Below are 16,219 nucleotides of genomic sequence, written 5' to 3'. Positions count from 1 at the left end.
AAATATGGTATTTTTGCTGACATTGCAATAACAATGTTTTTTCACTGCTTTTTTTTTCTCTTTTCCACTGAGAGCGAAGACAGAAAACTGTAGGAGACTTGAGTGCTGCTACTTACTTTCACTGTTATGTTACAAAAGGAGGCTAATGGATTGCCAGATAATTTTATTGCCCAACTCCTTGAGTGTGAATCCACATCCATCAACAATGTACCCACCATCCCACACTAAGATGATTTGATGTGACGGCTACAGACCACCCCATCACTTCTGAATCTCACATTCTACTTTATGAATTTCCTTCATATGGGGGCTAGGGGCTCAAATTTGTAATTTCTAAGGGCTGACAGCAGCTCAGATGAGGAAGGTTTTCTCTCCACAGTTTGAAGTATGACCTCTTGAAGGAAATGCAGACTCAGTTCACCTTGGGTAGTTAAGAAATACCAAAATTAGCCTTACTCTGCAACATAAGAAACAGGTTTTCTCTACCTGTTTTGTATAGTCACGTCAAAGGATCTGTACCTCATTGAGGGCTCGCCTGAGTACTGCTGACTAAATGACCACTTTGTTTTCTCCTTGTTTGACATGTGTTTGATCTATTGAATTCCATTCAAACCCTGCTCTGAAGCCACAATTAACAATCTCCTGACAGGATTTTGTAAAGGTCATGTCATCGCAGCACATAAAAGAATCACAAATATTTATTTATTTTCATTTTAAAAAGAGACAACAGAGTATTCTTATCTGCATTCTCTATAAAGGAAGTGATTTTCTTTTTGACAACAGAGTATTCTTATCTGCATTCTCTATAAAGGAAGTGATTTTCTTTTTAAATTACTCACTGATTTTTGGTGTTCCATTCAAGAATTTCGTGTTCTTTTTTAAACATGTTTCAGTTTGCTTTAAAGGCATAGTATTCTGTAAACTATAGTGTATCACAATTCCATAATAAAATATAAAACTGTAATCTGAGGTCTGCATGCCAATAATTTTATAAATTCTATTTATAACATTATATATTTATTTGCTAAATTATTCGATAAATTCTATTTATAACATTATATATTTATTTGCTAAATTATTCGTTATATTATTTCATAAACTACAGATAAGACAAATATGTTATATAAAATATTACATATTTTATAAATTTATAAATTTACAACTATAAATTACAACCCATGGTCTCAAACCCGACTTCTCAAAACTGAGGAGCACACATTTATCCAAAAAGTGCCCAGAGAGTGTCTTGTTACAAAACTTTATGACAGAAGCAGACACAGAATACAATACTACGGGTCTATTTCAGTCAATGATTTTTAACATAGGCTAAGCTCTCCCTATAATTTCTGTTCCTTTCTTAGCATGCCCTTCTAGTTAGAAGAAAATGAGTTGTCAAACTAAAAACTGGAAACACGTATTGGCTAGCATTAAGGCAAAACACAAACCCTTTCTTCTTGCATGTCAAAGCCAATAACTCCTGCTGTATAAAACAAAATTTTCCACTTGACCTTAAATTATATGTTTCATTTCATAGCAAAAATTATATGTTTCATTTCTTTTATTTCCTTGTTGGAAGACACAATGAAATGAATGGGTAAGTCTATAACACTGCAGAAGATGTAACTTTATTCCTGGGTTCAATCCCAGTGTTCAGAGCATTCAATCCCATAGAAGAGCTACACTCAGACCATCCTCCTCAGCATGAGGTAGTTTTCAACTGTATCTTCTTTTTCTTATGATAGGACTGCAGAATAACCAAACTTCAAATCTTCGCTATTAGAATTGGTCTGCTATGTATAAAACATTTCAGCAGCCAGGCCTTTAGCCTACACAAGCCTTTTGGCTTGTAACACCCTAAGTTTACACCCTAACTAAATGTGACTATAATGCCTGCCAGCAATGCTCATAGCCACAGAGGGAAAACCAGCTCATTGTGTTAAACTGTGCTTGCCTGCAGCTGGGAGCCCACCCCTGCTCTGCTCATTCCTTCTCCTTCATGAAGGGAAGAAGGAGGAGCCATGCACTTGAGCTCCAACAGACTGCAACTCAACTTGCTGCTTACATTTTGAAAACTCATCTGAGGCTGAGAATTGTGGCTACTGTCTTAGTCATAGCTGTAAATCCGCACTGCCTGCTAACCACAGACTGAATGGTATCTTTGCTTTTCCTCAGTTTAGCTCATGGGCAGTCTCTGTTCTTAGGAGGAGCTCGTAGTGTTTGCTGCCATATCACAAATGAGACTGATGCAAGCTGTAGGACATCTTTGCCATCACACTGCTCCCCTCTTCCAAGGCCAAGACATCAAACAAATCAGCTCAGTGTCTTGGTCAAATACAGCACAGCAAAGATGCTCTCTCACAGGCAGATTCCAGTTTCAGGAAGGATGTTCCTGGCTTAGTGTCCTCTGCCTCTCCACTGGAATGACTTTCAGCTTGTATGAGTCTTTGTCTATTTGCCCTATGAGGAACAGTGCTTGACTACCACAACTGGCCCCACCTAGCAGTCTCCCAGTGTGTGACCAGAGTCAAAGCAGTTCAGGCCAATTGAGAAAAGGACTCTTGATTCATTTGGTCACTTGTCTCAGCTAAGAATTAAGGAATTGAAGATGAAATTTTTTTCCTCAGCACATCTGGAATGAGATACATCCTAGATGAGATCAGTATCTGACTGTGGGTGTAACAGCTGCAGGTCAGCAACCCCATTAGATTAAACCTAGATTAGGAAACACAGTATAAATGCAGACAAGGCAAGCTCCCTGAATCAATCTTTCAGGTGCTCATTTCTAAGGAACCCATCATTGAGTCCAGCATCCAGTTTTAGAACCAGGCAGAGCTCTGCTCTGTGGTCCCACTCAGCAGAGGAACTGATGATGGCACAAGAGGCAGAGCTTCTTTCACACCTCAAGAGAGCTCACCTCAAACACAGGATGATTATAAACATGCTTCTGGAGAAAATTCTGTGGATGGCTTAATACACATGAAGCATGGGGTAATTCACTAACACTGGATCAGATAACTTTGTCTTGTCTACCAGTCTTGAAAACCTCTATTAACAGATTCTACAAGTTGTCTGGGTAAACTGTTTAAATGCTTCACTGACTTCTATCAGAAATACCTTGAGTTCTTTTGGTGGCCATTATCCCTTATTACTACTGTCAATATTGAGAAGACTTCAACTTTGTCATTTCTGCTAGCTATCCTGGTTGCCTCAAATTGCTCTCATTCTATTGCCTCAGTGTCCATCTTAGACTGGTGGGACCAACACCACATATTTGCAGGTGCAGCTTCAGTAGCCCCAAGCAGCAGCAGACAATAAGCTCCCTCCGTCTGCTGCCCAAACTCCTCTGAACACAGCCCCTGTGTGGTTTGCCTGATTTATCATCAGCACATACAGCTGGCTTCCATTCAACTCTGTGTCCATTGTAACCCCGGCACGTTCTTCAGCAGGACTGCAGCTCAAGTCAGTCAGTTCCCAGCCTGTACTGAGGTATAGGGTTAGTCTGCCTCAGGTGTGAAAATATCACTTCCCCTCTTGAACTGCCCAAAGTTTCTATCAACCCAATCCCCAGGATTAAGCTCTCCCATTTGAAGTATGTCAACTACTCTGTCCTAAGTGAGCATTGCCAATGTCAACAACAGCTTCAGCTGTAAAGAAACCCTCCAGGAAAAATAGCTGCTAAAATCCACAACTTTATTAGGCGGATGTAAACAGTTACTGCTTAGAGAATGACAACTCAACCACAGTTAGACTCAAAAAAAAAGCTATTAGAGCCTTCTAAAGAGGTAATGTGCAGCAAGCCTGTCCATCCTTTCCTTCCCCATATATGGGAGGACTGGCACAAACTGCCATACTGATTTGGTACAAGAACACTGTATGACCCACATTCAACAGCAGAAGAAAACGACCCCAAACAGAGCTGGTTTTGAGTGTGCTAGTCAGGAGGCAGTATGGTAAAGATTTGTGGGTAGGGGAAAAGGTTGCCTTCTGAATATATTTGCTTAAGAATTTGTATCTCATGACATAATATATCAAATTTGAAGATTATTTCATGCAGTTCTTGGCTCAGTGCATGACAAATTACACTAATGTGCAGGGATTCAATCAGGCCACTGTGATGGTCATGGCAGACCGCACCGGAGAATACCTTGGCAGTGTTACCCATGAAAAATCTGGCAAGGTTTAGTGGGTTATTATTTATTTAATGGGATGTTCTGGACAAAAATTACTAGATTAAACATGATTGTCAGTATGCATATAGTTTTAAGGTCTGTGTCTTCTGTATAAGTACACAATAAATAAACCTCTATAAAACACTGAAATATCAAAACCAGAGAAACTTTTACCATGTTACATTGATCACTAATTAGTACAGGACAAAGGAAATCATTACCACTGTAACCAAAAGAAAAAAAAAATTTCAATGATGCTTGATAGCAAAGTGCTGCTTCATTGACTGGGACCACCATGAACCACAAGAAAGAGAAGAATTGCTGCTTTAAAACAACAGCTTCATAAAATTGTAGCAATTTACTCACAATTGGAGAGTATGACATCTGCATCACAAGACAAATTACAGTTTTGATCCTGCCTGTACAAACAAGAGATTTCTGAGTAAAGAGGAACGGTTTGCTTTGAATTGTCACTGGTTCTCACTGTGAAGATGAGAGAAGGAATGTTTTGTGACATTACAAGCACCAGCTTCTGAACAAAATGAAGAGCAAAGGAAGGGTAATGGGATGTAAACAGAGAGGAAGAATGGGTACTGTTACAGAAATATTATTCCATCTTCTGAAGGTGATTTGAGCTCAAGTAACTTTATAGTATACAGGGACATTTTTGCCATACCTCTTTTCAGAAATCATATTGATATAGCTTTCCCTTATACTGCTTCTTATGGCTTTATGTCTATCAACCTTAGTCACTTGGTCTGGCATTTAAATTAGGAGACTAGTCATCCTAAAATGCACCTCAGATGATAATTCACATTACATGGGGATGATTATGTCCCTGGGGATTTATGATTATGTCACAGGTCAGGAGGCATTTCCAGAAAGTAAAGCTGAATGCCTACATACATGTACACACAGACTCACCTCTCTGCTCAGACGTATTTTGACATTGCATGTGACTTTTCATTAAAGGCAAGCACACAATCAGACTGTTGACTTTGCTTAATGCAGCAAGCCTCTCAAATAAGGTGACATGGACTGAGGGTGTATAATGCTTAAAATTACAAATTTTGAAATAATAAGAGACATGCTAATCTTTATTTATGCAAACATGCTGATTTTTATGATATTTTAAACAATGAATAATTAAAGTTCTAGGTATTTGAAAAACTACAGTCTTTATAGCATTGAAACAAAATATAGAGGGTTTATAGTAGCTGGAAAAATGGCAGTCTGAGATTCTGAGAATGCATACTGCAACCAAAACAATAGTCTTTAAGCAGGTTAATCTCACTAAAGGAAAAAGAGTAAAAAACCCTCCAAAATATATACTGTGTTTAGTTTGGGTCTTCTGACATTTAGCCCCTATCTTGGTCTATTCTTGCTAAAGATATGATATCAGCCCATTTTCACAACTGCAATTAAACATCTATGTTCTAATTTAGATAACTGTAATTGTCCTGGATTGCAGAAAGATAAAATATATCAAAATTTCAACAACGTCAATAAATGTTTAGATTGATTAGCATTCATTCAACAAATTAAAAAAGGCATTTTTTTCATAAAGACAGCACTATTGTACAACACTTTTGAAGCTAGCTAGCTAACCATAACCATTACTAACAAAGATACATGGGAAAGGTATGCAATGAGCAGCAAGTGCTTTGGCACTTACAGATTCAGATACACGGATGGTGTAAATCAGTGCAGCTTCATCCAGTTCAAAAAGCTACATTAATGTGCACTCCATGTTTGCTAACAGAAGTCAGACCAGAAACTTAAGCACTGGCCCTTTCAGTAATGCACTTTGTTGTTATACATAATGAAATTATTATACAGGAGGTTTTTTTGTTCTACCAACAATGAATTTTATTTAAATTTATTACATTGAATTAGAAATAACAACTTATGAGTATTTATGAAGCTGAGATGAATTTGATATGAAATCAGTGATATAAATACTATAGCATAACTGAAGTCATTGTGTCTGAACCGCAGGTCAATTTTTTACAGGTGCTCTCTTCAGAAATCAAAAGTTATTATGTATTTTCTACTGATCTTACAGTTTCCAAAAGAAATGTGGCTAAGAACAACCACAGGAAAGGCTGGCTTAGATTAAATCCATCTCAAATTGAAACATTAAGGTCAGCATCAAAATACTTGGATTTGAAAATCCTTTGTTGAGCACAGGGAAAATTACTTACCATTTGAACAGCCTCTCCATTACATTTATTAAGCTGTGAGTGAAGCGTGGTTCTTGCAACCACTCAGCCTGACTTCCACAGCTGAAACCCTTCCATCAGGTCAGTACAGATCTGCTCACTGTATCAATGGACTTCATCCTTTTTCATTTTTTTTGGTTTCCCTTCCCACCCCAAAAGCAGATAATCATGAGGGAGCAGTATAACTATTTACCTTGTAAAGAATGTAAAGAATTCAATTAATGGCAAGTCCGCTGAGAATAAATTACATTGCAGTAAAGGAGCTGATGTGCTTCTCCTATTCTTGGCTCCACAGAGCTTCTTTTTGATGTAATTAGAAAGTTAGGGCTCTTAAATGACACGATACACAAAGCTTCCTCAATTTCGGCTTAACACCCAATTCTGTTTTTGCTGAAGAGCAATCCTGAGCACATTCAAGCAGCCACTCTCTTATAAAACCCTACTTCTTTATGCTGCTCTTCAAGAGCCTTTCGATGTGACTAGACTGGTAAGTAGGAACTCCAATCAATTTCCAGCTTGATACCAAGGAAAAGTTACTTATCAGGTGTTATTTATCAACTCTACAAGCTTCCTAATAGACTCGATTATCTATCTATCAGCAATTCAGTGAAGCTACACTGGCATTTTCTAAAAATTTATTATTTTTAAATCAAAGAATCCACCAGTTTGGGATCTTGCCATTGTAGTGATAGAAGAGAGTCTGAATAATACCTAATTAAATATAACAGAGGGCTCTGCACAGTCATTTGTGATTTATGCCATGTAGCAATCTGTGACATATGGAGATTTTATGTTCTAGGTAAAATTCATTAACTGTTTGCCAGCTTATTCAAAAATGCAGCCAAACTGCTTCCTGTACATTAGCCTCCAGTGTAATAAAACACAGGTTTCAAGTACGTATGTATGGGGTTCTTCTCATTTTTTAGAAACACAAAAAAATAATTTTCTTTTGTCTGTTTTTAATGCACAGGGAATTCACATGTATGAATGGTCTGAAAGAAAGTCTGTTTGCCCCAGAGCAGCAGTCCTCATCTGTAGATCACATCCAGAAACTACAGGAATGCAAGCACAATAAACATACATTATCTGGTCAAGCTCATACTGTTTATTTTGGTAAAGCTGCTACCTCCATCTTCTCTCTACTGCCATTATCCTTCTGTACTCCCTTGGAGGATAAAGCAAAGGTGCAGTCTGGATTCCCACAAACCAAAGCAATTTCCAGCAAAACCAAGTAATTTCTCCTGCAAACATCAGAACCTTTCATGAAACAGACTAAGATAGCATTGTCTGCTCTGGAGCACAGGAGTTTCCAACCAAAAAGACTGCACAGTCTGAGTAAAACACATTCATCTATTCATCTCATAGAACATCTCAGGTGGGCTTTTTGGACATGAAAGTCTGTGCTCAAGGTGAATTCAGGGCTTTACTGTAACCTCTTTAAATAATAAGTATTCAGACAATAGGTCGAAACACTGCTCTTTTGGAATTTAAGTTTTTAAAGCAATCAGTCACAAAACTTAGGATATAAGTATTCCCTGACCAAAACAAAAAAAAAAAAAGAAAAGAAAAAGAAAAAAAAAAGAAAATGAGAAGGCAAAAAACCCCAAACTTGTCAGTTAAATGTTGTACATCGGCTCATGTTTACTAGTGAAGGTTCACGCAGAAAAAACGAAACACAACTAGACATCACAGCATAAAGTCCTACTTCTCCTTTGACTTTGCTGAGCTCTTGTGCTCTAAGATACAATTATCTATTTTTGTGCTTCTAAATTTCACAGTGTCTAAAATGAAGACTGCACTGCAACACAGGAGAAAGGTATTTTACAACATAAACCCAAAGGTGTTTATATATGCTCTAGTAAGTAGTAGGAGGGTATATGTAGGCAGGGAACAGTATTTGAGGATAAAAGCTTTTTGAAATAGATGAAAGATTGCGCAGGAGATAGAACACACAGTCTGGGGGTGTTTCATCTGCCCTGTCTTTTGGGAGGAGTCTCTAGATATCATCCATAGCCTTTGCCATAGAGAGAACTAGTAGGGACACTTCAAAAATGATCCAGCAAGCTAAATAACAATGCTGTAGAACATCAGCACTCCAATGTCTTTCATTGTTTATGAAGTGTAGACACACCCTCTGAAGCTTGTCCCACCATCACCTTGTCTTTTGCTTGCAGCAAGGTAAGTGGTGCAAAGAGTGCAAGGCATTGCTTTTCACTCAAGCACTGTGGTTTGACTCCAGCCACCAAACCCCACACAGCAGCTCAGTCACTGCCCCACCAGCAGGACTGGGGAGAGAATAGGCAGGGTAAAAAAGAACTCATGGGTTGAAATACAGTTTAAGGGGAAAGCTAAAGCTGCACACAGAAGTAAAGCAAAAAGGAATTAATTCACTGCTTCCCATGGTTTGGCAGGTGTTCAGCATCTCCAGGAGAGCAGGACCCCATCATGTGCAATGGTTACTTGGGAAGATAAACACCATCACTCCAAATGCACTCCCTTTCTCCTTCTTCCTTCCTACTTTCTATTATAAGCATGAGGTCCTGTGGTCCGGAATATCCCTTTGGTCAATTGAGGCTGCCTGTCCTGGCTGCGTCTTCTCCCAACCTCCCATGCACCAACACCTTCTTCCCCACCATGGTTGAACGAAAAGCAGAAAAGCCCTTGACTCTGTTAGCCCTCCTCAGCAATAACAAAAACATCTCTATATTATCAGCCTTGTGTTCAGCACAAATCCAAAACAAAGCCCTGTACTAGACACTGTGAAGAAAATTAACCCTACCCCACCTGAAACCCTACCCCACCAACACAAAATTAACCCTACCCCACCAGCACAACAAGAAGAATAAACTTATTTGTAGCATGCTTAAATTTCCTTGCAAGACTTGACATTACTTGATACCTTGTGGGACAAGAGATAATGGCTTGTAAGCTAAACCTGACACCCGTATGGTAGAAAAGCCACATTATAATTTCTAACCATAATGAAATAGTTGTCCAACACTACTAGGCAATGTAGTAGTCACTTGCTTGAATAAATCATGTCATGATTAACCTGGTTTTGAAACATTTTCCTGCAACTGGCTAATGGATTTGGAAATTATCATGGGGAGAAAACCTACAAGATGCATACACACAAGTAACATAATCACAAAGACTTTGTTTCCTTAGAAAGATCAAAGCAAAATATGCTTATGTGTTTCCCAAAGCATAATGGTAAAGCAGCTAATTTTTTGATTTTTTTAAGAAATAGTCCAAGTCCCTATGTCAGGATCTGAAGAGAGAATTTAAAGCAATCAGAAAACAACAGTCATCCAATTAACACTGACTGCAATAACACATTTGCATTTTTAATATAGATCTATATATAGACAACTTAGAAGAGAAAATAAATTGGCTGTTTGCACTAACTCTTACAACTTTTGGATCTATGAATTTATGTCACTTTTTATTTGGCATTTTAAGGAGCAAGCAATGTATACTTGTTAGAATAATATACTAATTAATGCTTGTCACTTGCAAGCCTGTGAGGAAATAGCATCAGAATATTTGGTCATATTTGAAGAATCGAAATTGCTGTAAATCACACCAAGAGCAAGTAAAACTCAAGAAGCTCTAAATCAGAAGGTAGAATGAGAACAAAGAACTGGGTTTGCCAAATGACAATAAAGAAAGATAAGAAAGAATTGATGAGAAGTCCTCCAGAAAATATAACTCTTTCTAGTCTCTGCACAGACCTAGCTGTCTTTATTTGACTGCAATACAAGACTTATGAAGTGACAATTATGTTTTGGCAATAACAGTTATTTCCTTACAGTACATTAAATGTAATAATGTATGGATTAGCCCAACTTTCAGGTATAGGATAGAGAGAAGGGAAGCATGTGTACCCAGGAAGAGATGCACTGGAAAATTCTTCCTGCCATCACAGTATAATATAAAAGTTTTGTTACACAGGCACTTAACACAATAGACAGTGAAAAACACTAAGACTGTTGTTAATATAAATCTGTTGTAAATCTGAAATTTGGGAAAGTGAATTAACACATTAGTGCACAGTGAGAGAAAGCCAGAATTACAGCCACTATACCTCAAGGGTACTGAAAAAGCTGAACTGCAGAAGCAACAACCAACTACTTGAATAAAGAAACAAAAAATCAGATTGTTTCAAAACCTGGGGCCATTCTTTTATCACAGACATTCTCAGATATCACTATTTTAGTCAGCAAATATGCCAGGGCTCAAGAGTCATACAGCATATGAAAATTACAGAAACCATAGGAGAAAAACACATAAATCAAAATTTGCAAAAACCTGCATATATAAAAGCTAGTTAAGCATGATGTGAATCAAAACAAAGAGGATATTGAGTATCATACACCATAGGGAGTTAAAAGTCAAAAAGGAAGCAGTGGTTCACAGACCCAGCCATAAGAACTGGCAAGCACACAGGAAAGGAAATCCTATGCCAAGTGAACTGTGGTTCTACACGCAATCTAATAATTTAAAGAGATTACTGTAAAGTAAAAGCAGATGGAAAAGTAGTTTACCACACAGTGTAGCTAACAAAAATTCTGCAGCAGAGCTAATATGTATGTCTTTGGTCACTGTTCTGTGCACATCAAGGGGCTGCCATCTCAGTTTTCAAATAGCAAGAGGATTGGAAACTGGCCCTCCTCCATTCTGCAGAAAGGCAACTTATCGGGAATATTGCATTCAATTCTAGACAGTCAAATTGGAGCAGTTCAAAAGAAACTACCACAAATAGTTTTGAGGCCCGAGGGACTGATTTATGAAGAAAGATGAAAAGAATTAAATATGCATAGCTTAGCTAAGCAGTGACTAAGGAGAGAAAAGTTAACAGAAATTTAGAGTGAAAAGGAAAAAAAAAGGTTATATACCATAAAAATGAAGAGAAGATGGAGCAATAAAATGAATTTAATATAGTGCAAATTTAGGCAGAGTACCAAGACAAAAATAGTATATATGGATGAGATTAACAGGTAAAATCACAAAATTCCTTGTTTGGTGTACTGAGTGGACAGCCACACAAAAGCAACAACACAGGCACAGGAGGTCTGTGTTTCTGACACTCAGGTCAGCTCCTTCACTCAGTTCTGAAATCTCCAAATGACCCTGTAAAGCTCCGTAAAGAGAACCCCTCAGTAAAGTGAAGAACCAACCCATGAGAATTTCTAGGTGTAAAGCAACACCACCAGCATCTGAAAGGCTTCTCTCCCCTGCACTGGCAGGGTAATTATTGGGTATGTCCTAGGTAAGGCTGGCTAAGGCTAGAAGAGCAAGGATGATTGCTAGTGAGAGCTGGCAATCAGATCTGATCCAGATCAGAGCTGGATCTTCATGGGTAAGTGACAATGAATGCAGGTTTAGTGGCTTTCCTGACACCAGTGTTTACAACAGTCTCTAAGGTCACCTTCCACATTTACCATCAAGAATTACACTTGTGGCCATATATAGGACAGCTGTAGAGGCATGGAAACCAAAGTGAAGATAAGCATTATTATAACATTTGATTGTTAACACGTGCAGCAATGTCCTTTCTGGGTTAAATTAAAATGGGGAAATATGGTTGATAATTCAAAAAAGAGGAAGATGAAGAAAAGGAAGAAGAAATTGAACAGCTTGATCTCACTTGACCAACTGAAAAAAAGCAGTATCAAAGGATGGACTCCTAGTCTACACATATCTTCAGGCACCTTTACTGAAGAAATAACTGGATGAACATAAACAGGTTTTAGAGATGTTGAAGAAACTGAAGTAAAAATTAAACAGAAATTATTATTATAACTCTGACATTACTGCTCACAAGAAAGAAAAATGTCCCTCCAAGACAAAATAAATCTATATATTCATTGCTGATTAAGAGGAATTAAGTCATTTCGTTTGCCTTAAAAGCTTTACTTTTCACAACTATGTCTATATGATTTACACATGCCACTTCTGCAACTAACATTAGTACTGCAGCTAACAGAATCAAATAATTGTGTTGAAAGGAAAGCAACTGAAAAATAACCTGTTCAGTTCATGTGCAATCTGAATATAAAATGTCTCTCCTTTCACATAAATTGATTGTTGAATAAGGAGTATATTGTTCTAACATTTTTAGAGCTTTCTGCAATAAGCTACCTACAAACAAAATTACTATTCTTCCCAGAAAGACAGAAAAAAAGAGGAAATTTCTGCATGCCTGCTTTCCTCCTTTCTCAGTTTAGATGTCAACATCTACAAAACTTCTCACAGGAGAAAGCTTTGATTCCTTTTATGGGAAAGAGATCACATTTGAAAGCTATCAATTAACTCTCCAAATATGACCTTAATACATTGCTCTATTTTCTGTAGATGCCTTTACAGGGTCCCATATATATTTTATGTGTTACACTTCATAACAGGATTTGCACTGAATGGGACCACAGCAGGAGTCCACCAGCCTGAGGTGGTATGGCCCAGATCTCCTGCCTGTCTGTGTGCTCTGAATACTGCTTCCACCTCCTCTAAAATGTCATATTGCATGAGAGACATTCACAGTAGCATTTACAAGAAAAGATATCAGGTGTTGTCTCTTTTTTTTTTCTGAGAATAAGATTTTTTTGTTTTAAAATCCACTACAAAATGAAAGAGAGTAAAGTACACTTCCAACATGAATGTCCATATTCTAGCTAGCAATAAATGACCAAGTGCTCTTCCACTGTGTGTGGTGCCCTCCTGTCCACATTCCTTGCCAGGTCCCATCCTTACATCAAAAAGAGTTTTAAAGTGGACTAAGTCAGGGCTCTCTGAATCACCTTATAGATGGGGGGAAGTTGTCAGGGACTGTTGTCTTTCAATATACAAGAATGGCACTGGTATGAGAACCAGTTCTGGCCATGCTACTTGGATTTCTGTTTCTGCAAGGGATACCACACTGACCCAGCTGTTGGCTAAAGGGATGTGCCGCAGTCAAAACTTGCAGATTTCTCTTAGTAGGTCTTATATTGCTGTTGTTTTCACTGAAGGCATTTGCTCAAAAGCAAACAAATGGAAAGTACTTCTTGTAATAAACAAACAGCATTTTCATTTAATTGGTGGTGTTCTTCTATTATATATTAAAAAACTTGCATTAGGACAGTTCTCTATTTGCTCCAAATCAAACTAAGCTTTTGCTGAATTAATTATTTTCATTCATTTAAGAACAAATTAGAATTAGTTCCATCTCAGATTTCACTTGCTTTAAAATAATCATGTTTATACTGTTGCAATTTTGATTGAGGTGTTAATTGAATTATCTAAAAATATTTTCTGTTTGGTTTTATAACTTAGAAACTGTGCAAAAATCAGCATGATGCAGTATATTAATTTATATGAAACAAGAAAAATAAATAAATGTGATTATTTGGAGCAAGAAGCTACATCAGGATTGAAAAGTGGCTATATTGCCATAATTTCATACATTGAAATAAAGAGGTTGGGAGGGTTGTGTTGTTGGTGTGGGGTGTTTTTCTGCTCTGTTCCTACAGCAATCTTCTCAAAAATGTAATATCAGAGTCTGAAGCTTCACACATGCTGTGCCAATATGGTGAGAAAATATGATACTTTGACTTTTATAATCTTCTTTCATCTGATTTTTAGGGTGGATCTCTTTCTTTGCTGTTTGCAGAATAACTAGAAGAAAAAAGCTCTCCAAATACCAAAATGATAAGGAAATTCTTATAAGCCCTCACTAAAGTTTTCCACAGAAAGTGCTGATTCTTCTCTTTACTGACAGATTTTTAGAGTAGCAAACAAAATAATGACAAAAAATAATTGGTGGATGACTGTGATTTCCACTAAACTACTATAAATAGAAACGATTCTTAGTTGAATACAAAGTTGGAAATGTTATAGCCTTCAGTTGTCCAAGTTAATAATGCTCCTTTTCCTATTATTTCAAAGAGCATTTTTCCAAATTTAATATCATCTTAATATAAAAATGCATCTTAATAAAATTAATAATTGCTATTCTATGTGGTTGGGAAAGCTGTTACTGTGAGGTAAGTTTTATTTACTGGAAACACACTAAGCAAATTATTAGACTACTAATACAAATGTGCCAAGCTAATTGGCTTATTGACAGCTTAAAATACATTTTTCTAAGTATAACTTCCTATGTCTACATACTGATATAAATATTTATTTTTTATCTCTTTCCTTGCACTCAGTGTCATGAATCTCAAATTTGTCAATATTTAGATTAGGTAAAAAATTAGTTAAAATTAAAAAATTCATGTTGCATTTCTGTCATTGTCACATGAACTCAGGAACTGGAGAATAAAAATAGAGAAACATCTAACTGGTAAAGACATACTGGCATTCATAGGTGGTAAATAATATCCCATTTTCTTGTTGGCCTGCACTTATCCTGTGATGACAGTGAGAGACATGGAGCTAAAAAGCATAATAGAAGCAAAAAATATTCTAGCTGCAGCTCTATTTGTATTAAGGTTAGTAAGACAAAATCCATTTGTTCTAAACTGAATAATTAAAAACCTAGTTTTTTAGATATCTTTCATGACACCTGAATTATCGTATAACTATTTTTAAGAGTTTGCACTGCACATCACTGATACATCAGACACATTCAGTCTGTCAAAATGGAATACAAAATATCATGTATTGCATTAACATTCTCTTATACATTTTTACAGTATAAGCTTCTCAAACAAATACCTTTCATCAAAATCTCTTTACTCCCCCAGACTTGCTTTATGTGCCTTCACAAGACCTTAAAACTCCCAAGCAGTGGTTCATTTCACAGAGCCACTCCTCCTGCTCTTTCAGGATTTCCAGGGCAGATGAACTCTGACTCTGCCTCCCAATTTCAATTCCAGCAGGCAGGATCACTCAGCCATGCTAAGCATCTCATTTCAGTAACAATCTTAACCTCATGCCACAGGTCACAGTGTTATGAAGCATGTACAAGGAAAAGGAATTTTTCCCCGCAGCCATGGTGTACTTAACTCTGTTATTGCAGAAATAAACCATGACACAAGAGTTAGCAGACACTATCATGAGCTATCAATCTAGATAAATGGGATAGGTGTTGAATAAGGACTGTCACAGACATCCTGCTTCTGTTTACAGCTCTCATTTCCACCACCTGCATATTTTTACTATTTTGTCCCTTGAGCTTCTCACTGGAGGCAGAACACATGCCCAAGAAGATGTGAGAATTCTCTGAGACACCAGAATATACAATAAATAAATTATTACCACCTCCTGCCTAACCCTGGAATAGAAGAAATCCTGCTCGTGGGAAGCAGAAAATACTTCAAAAAATTTTCTAGTTCTCTTATGTCACCAACCATCCAGTGTGACAGAACACACCTATGTGTCGTTGTTACTTGGGTCATCACACATCCTGCCCATGCTGCCACAGAGGTAAAGGGTTCCAGTGTCACAGACTGACTACGGGTCTCCAATTCTTCTTTTCAGGCTCCTCTTCTCTTGTTTGGTCTAAACAGTAACTCACTCTACTGAGGCACAGATCAAAGTTTCACAGGCTGTCTCACAGTAAGAAAGCTGATATGAAGGTATCATGTGTTTTACCCCAAGTATTACTTCTTCATCCATGGGAGAATCAATTCAAGTCTCCATCCTCTGAAAACTGAAACTAATGTATCACATCACATCTTCCCCCCACCCTGTCCAAGCTCCATAAGGTTCAGGTAGAGCCACCTCTTCATGGACAATCCTTGCCATGTAATCAGGTCCTGAAGGTAATAAGGGATAGATATTGAAGAAAATGATTATGTTTATTTTCTATCTTGTTTCAAATCCCGAATTAAATTTATCAAT

The 16,219-nt window shown here is 37.4% G+C and overlaps 1 protein-coding gene across 2 annotated transcripts in view; it reads right to left on the bottom strand.

Annotated features, from left to right (window-relative positions):
• The window catches only part of MYO16 (myosin XVI), a 326,118-nt gene that overhangs the window by 264,376 nt on the left and 45,523 nt on the right, over positions 1-16,219 (bottom strand). The window lies entirely within an intron of this gene.

This window comes from Geospiza fortis, unplaced genomic scaffold (genome assembly GCF_000277835.1).
Source record: "Geospiza fortis unplaced genomic scaffold, GeoFor_1.0 scaffold192, whole genome shotgun sequence".
Classification (NCBI taxonomy): domain Eukaryota; kingdom Metazoa; phylum Chordata; class Aves; order Passeriformes; family Thraupidae; genus Geospiza; species Geospiza fortis.
This window is presented reverse-complemented; position numbering and strand designations above follow the sequence as displayed.